The following is a 5,993-nucleotide window of genomic DNA, read 5'->3' as shown; positions in this document are numbered from 1 at the left end:
TATAAGTTCTAATTTTTTTTGGTGGAATATTTGGGGTTCTCTGTGTATGGTAATATGTCATCTACAAAACAGTGATGGTTTTGCTTCTTCCTTTCCAATTTGCATGCTTTTTAATTCTCTTTCCTGTCTTATTGCTATGGGTAGGATTTCCAATACAATGTTGAATAAAAGTGGTGAAAGTGTGGGGGGGGGGGATGTTATTTTTTCTGCTAAAGATCCTTACAGACGTCAATGTCCAGCACACTCTATTACGAGCTTTGATTTGCTCACTGGAAAACAGTCCGCTGTGGTAACTTCCTTCTAATGTGAACACTACTTCTTCTCTGTTGAGTACCTACAACAATGTCCTCCCCCTTGTAGAGTGTTTTGATGACTGTCAGTAGTCTTTGTCCTCATTTCCCATCAAAGGCTTTTCTTGCTCAGATCTCTTCCCCGGTGCCATAGCTAAAAGTCATACAAACAGCATTGAGTGGAAAGGGCTTTAAAGATGCTTCTCACAGAAAATATGGACTACTCACAAACTTCACGCACAAGTTCTTACCCACCAAGAAGCCAAAACCAGCTAAGATCTTCAGTAGAAGCAGACCATGTGAAGGAAGCTCTTCCCTGTTTTCTCCTCAAAGAGCAGCTTGTCCAGACCGTCTTCCAAGTCTTCCATATGCTGCAGGCCCTGGCAGAGCTCACAGATGAGGAAAGCTCCAAGGGTGGCGCCCTCCAGCATGTCTTCCACGTCCACGTTGACCACGTGCACAGGTTGGAATGTATCCTGCTCTCTGGCACACAGATCTGCCACCACTGTCACAGACCCTCTCCTCACAGGTAAAGATGACATCAAAGGGATCGCTGCACTCTTGAAATCTCTCTGGCTGGGGCTTGATCCTCTCATTTCTTTCCAAGATGCACAAGAGTCCATTCCTGCGATAGCACTTTCTGTCTTTCCTGAGGAGGTCGTTGTACATCTGTTTATATGTCCTTGAGAAATCGTAAACTACGGGGAGATTGGGTGCCGAGCCCGGGAGCTTCACACGAGATCCAGTTCCGAAAAACCGAACACAGAACCCTTTTTTCCTGAGGACGCTGTGGGCTTCCATGCTCCTGTTCATGTTACTCATGCACACCACAGCCAGCCTGAGCGGGGATGAATGATGTACTTCCTCAGAGAATACACAGGAATAAATTATATTCATATCTCTTCCTTTGGAGGTCTGAAAAATCTACTTGAAAACTGAAAGGCACAATCCAATTTTTTAACCTTGACAGTAATTTCTTGTTTGACCTCCTAAGGTGGAAAAGTTCCTATGTAAGATGTCACAGAGTACACAATTGGAATTACTGCAGTGAACAGAAGTACAGGGAAATAAACATTTTCATGCAATTTGAGACCCCAAATGAGGAATTTGTGAAACAAGTAGTGGATATACCAATGGATATACCAGTGTACCAATCCATTTTTTTTTTCCCAAATTGAATTTGCAGAGTTTTGCCTTCCATATTATGCACTGTCATTTTGTGCAGGGAATAAGTCTAAATTTACAGGGAGTATTCAGATTAATGTTTTTCTCTGTGCTTCCTCCTCAGCTTCCTGAGCTTCACCTGCTCTTATTCCCCAGGAAGATCATAAGACACTCCTCAGGTGAGTTCTAGTCCTTTTTGCAGATTTTAGCCTCAGAAATAGGTCTGGGCTTGACTAGCAAACAGTGTTGGCATAGAGCAGGGGTGTCCAAACTGCGGCCCGCGGGCCAACTGCGGCCTACAATCCATTTTTAATTGGCCCGCAGCAAATTCCAAAAATATATTTAGTTTACTTAAATAAACCAGGTGAGGCAATACGTACTTCACCTCGAGTGAGTGACCCGGCTGTTTGTGTATTTTACCGCATATGGCCCTTGGTGAAAAACGTTGAAAAAAGTTTGGACACCCTTGGCATAGAGGAATAAGTAGCAGTAGCCTCTGTATGTTACTTTTAATGCTCCCTCCCACCTGTCTGATGGATGACCTCCCACCTGAAGAAATCACATCCTATACATGAGGAGGCCTAAGTTTCCCCTGCCTGAAGCTAGGTTCCCCGTAGCTGGGCTCTTCTCACCATTCTTGAATTTCTACAGGACAATTAAGTTTGAGAACTCATCCTAGAAAAAGTGCTACATACCTCATTGCTAAATATCACTACGGTCACCTTTGAAGTACTCCCCTTGGGAAGCTATGCACTGATGCCAGCACCTAGTCCACCCTTTAACGCAGTTTTGGAACTCTTTTTCTGGAATGGCCATCAGAGCTGTCATCGTATTACCCTTTATGTCATGAATGTCATCAAAATGTCTTCCTTTCCATATTTCCTTGATCTTCAGGTAAAGAAAGAAGTCATTGGGGGCCAGATCAGGTGAGTAGGGAGGGTGTTCCAATACTGTGATTTGTTTACTGGCTAAAAACTCCCTCACATACAGTGCTGTGTGAGCTGGTGCATTGTTGTGATGCAAGAGCCATGAATTGTGGTGAAAAGTTCAGGTTGTTTTCGTTTAACTTTTTCATGTAGCCTTTTCAGCACTTCCAAAGAGTAAACTCGGTTAACTGTTTGTCCAGTTGGTACAAATTCATAATGAATAATCACTCTGATATCAAAAAAGTTTAGCAATATTGTTGCAGCAAGTTTGCGAACTTAATTGTAAGAACTTGTATGATGTCTCAACTTAGTTTAATGAAAATTACCATCCTCTGGGAGCCAGGGTACCTGAGTTATTGCCTGAACCCTTTTTTTTTTTTGCAGTGTATCCAGTGTGCTCCACTGTGTAGTTAGGGTGACCCTTGTCCCAATTTGCCCAGAATTGGGAGGTTTCCCAGAATGCAGACATGAATGCTAATACCAGGAAAGTCCCAGGCAAACTGGGACGAGTTGGTCACCCTCTTACAGTTGAGTTTGTAGTCTGTGGACTAGTGCATGTATAAAGTTATTTCCCATCCTTACCATTTAGGAAATTCTGGCCTGTTGACAATTAATATGATAGGATATATGAGGAAATAGCTCTTGTAGTTAAGTAATTGCTTCCTATATGCCACTCTCCTCTGGAGACAGGGAATATCTAGAGCAAGAATTCCCTCAGAGCCATATCTCACCTAGATATGACGGGATCCTGTGTCATCAGATAGTGAACAGTACTGTACTTTACGCCAGTGTTTCCAGTGCCATGGTCCTATGTGTTTCTCTTCAAGATCCTGGGGAGGTCTTGTTAAAATATCCCAGCACTGTGATAGCTGACAGATGGGGCACTAGATGCTAGAGGAAGTAGGAACGTGTGGCTCCATAGGCTTTTCTGATATCTGCCATGCTTGTAAGGGAGACCTTACATGGCAAGTATGACTTAAATTCACTGCCAACTCTTACCACTGTTTAACTCCTCACCATCTCTGATTTTTCATTCTTTGTTAACCTTGAATGTGGTTAATTTTAGTTTTTATTAAGACAGTTTTTCCTTATACTCAGTATTCTTTTTTAAAAAACAAGAATAGGATGCTTTTTTAAAAAATTTTATTGGGGAATATTGGGGAACAGTGTGTTTCTCCAGGGCCCATCAGCTCCAAGTCTTTGTCCTGCAAGCCATTTGTGGAGGGCGCAGCTCAGCTCCAAGTCCAGTTGCTGTTTTCATTCTTAGTTGCAGGGGGCGCAGCCCACCATCCCATGAGGAAATTAAACTGGCAACCTTGCTGTTGAAAGCTCGCTCTTTAACCAACTGAGCCATCCGGCTGCCCAAGTCAGTATTTTTTAATGTTACGTCTTTATGTTATTATGTCTTTAATGTTATTATTACGACTTTGTTTTCATTTTTTAAAGTCTACCCTGGAAAAAATTCTGTTGCCCTCAAAGTTATCTTATGTCTTTCTGTAATTACCTCTATGAGAAGGTCCATCTTCTCCAAGTAATTTTTTTATCTGAAATCATTTGACACTCAATCTTGTATATCTGTAGCTAAACACATGAGTTTGTTTATTTCATCCAAATTACTTCAAAAACCCAGGCAACAATTATACTGTAGGACATCAGTGAACTGAACTTTTTTTAAGTTATATTTGTTCCTGTGAATTCTTTGAGATTCTTGCAGAAAACTTTGCAGTGCAGTTGTTTGTCCTTTTTAAAGTCAACAGCTGATTCAATATAAGGGTTTGATTTCATTCTTTGGGGTATAGATATCCAGTTTTCCCAGAACCATTGATTAAAGAGAGACTGTCCTTTTTCCATTGTGTGTTACTGGCTCCCTTGTCAAAGATGAGTTGACAGTCATTCCTTAGGGCATCATGGGGACTGCAGAGGTTATCAAGACGAGGCACTAAGGGGATGGTGAAAATAAGCCACCTTGTTTCTGCTCCCCTTAGCTGGAGATGGCCTATGTTAGTCTCCCACTGTTCTCTCTCTTCATGGCCTACAAAGCCCTTTCATTGCTAAGTCTGAACTGATTTTCACAGTCAGTTTAGAAGAATCACTGCAATGTGGTAAGAGTCCTGAGCTGAAATTTGTACTTTCTGGAGCATCTTCCAATGGATTGTTCACTATCTTGATTGTGGCAACAGTTTCATAGATACATATTTCAAAACTTACCAAATTTGTGAAATTTAGCACTTTAAATATGTTCAGTTTATTGTATGTTAATGGTACCTCCATACAGCTGTTTAAAAAAAAGAATAGGAGCTTCTTTTACCACATGAGATGGATATAGTTTCTAAGGAGTGATACTTATTGAGCATTTAGAGTAAGACCAGTGGCTTACATAGTTCTCAATTAGCTCTCCCAGCATTGTGATGATGTATTAGTTATATTATCTCCATTTTATAGAACAGAAGACTGAGGTTTAGCAAGGTGAGCTAAACTACCCCAAAATCACAGGGCTAATGCATGACACAGCCATGACAGTGCTGCTCAGAGCTCCTGGGTGAAAGACACTCTCGTTCTCTCAGCTCTACCTCTCTGTTCCTGACCATTTCTCTTTTTTTAGAATTTTTTTTTTAATTATTGTTAGTTTCAGGTGTATGAAACAAGGTAATAGACATTTATACTCCTCTCAAAGTGATAACCCCTCCCCTGACCATTTCTTATAGGATAACTTCACAGCCTCATTTTCTAGTTAACAGTTTTCTGATTCTCTGGAACTATTTCCTATTGTTTACTGTGTATGATGAAACCAAGTCCCTCTTTCCCTCTTCTTCCTGAAGCCATATTTCATTGCACTGTCCCCAAATGGCATAAACACAGGAGCTCCTCCCCTCTTGCTGACTTGTGGACCTCTATGTGAGGTATGGGGCAGCAGCAGAGGACGACAATGATAAGGCCCCTTCAGGCTCCCTCTTCTCACAAATAGGCCCTTCTGCAGCACAGAGACACATCTCTCCAGAAAGCAGCATCACAGGAGTCCAGCTGATTATGTGAAAGGAAAGTTCACCTTTGCCAGTAATCCCAGAATTTGTAAGACAGAAATATGACACATTTATCACCTGTTGGATCACCTGACCCAGCAAAGATGAAAAGGCATGTTAATGCCCAGTGTTGCCATGGATGTGAGCAAGGTAACTCATGGATATTCTGTTCTTTGGATTATAAACTAATAAAACCTCACTGGCTGACAGTTCAACATTTCACACAGCAATCTAAATCCATCAGCTTATTCTCCAGAAATAACCAAATTGTAAAATGTACATTAAAAAGCTAATGATTATATCACTGTTCATAATGTGAAAAAAAATGGAAGGGGCACATAAATACAAAATTATTTTCAAAACTGTTTAAGTTAGTTTTGGTGCATCCATCTAATGGATTGCTTGTATGCATTAGTGATACAGTTGACCCTTAAACAACATAGGGGTTGGGGGTACAACCTCACACATAGTCAAAAATCTGAATACAACTTTTGACGCCCCCAAAAGCTTAATTAGAGTCATCCTGCGTTAACTGTGGAGCATTGGTTCCAAGACCCCACCCACCCACCCATGGCCATGGATACCAAAATGCT

At 41.2% G+C, this 5,993-nt stretch overlaps 1 pseudogene; it reads right to left on the bottom strand.

Moving 5' to 3' along the window:
- Positions 1-571: 571 nt before the first annotated feature.
- LOC141572441 (RNA polymerase II subunit A C-terminal domain phosphatase SSU72 like protein 3 pseudogene) lies at positions 572-1,187 on the bottom strand (annotated as a pseudogene).
- Between the last annotated feature and the right edge of the window lie 4,806 nt (positions 1,188-5,993).

This window comes from Rhinolophus sinicus, chromosome 14 (assembly GCF_057876585.1).
Source record: "Rhinolophus sinicus isolate RSI-liver-muscle chromosome 14, RSI-T2T, whole genome shotgun sequence".
NCBI classification, from domain to species: domain Eukaryota; kingdom Metazoa; phylum Chordata; class Mammalia; order Chiroptera; family Rhinolophidae; genus Rhinolophus; species Rhinolophus sinicus.
This window is presented reverse-complemented; position numbering and strand designations above follow the sequence as displayed.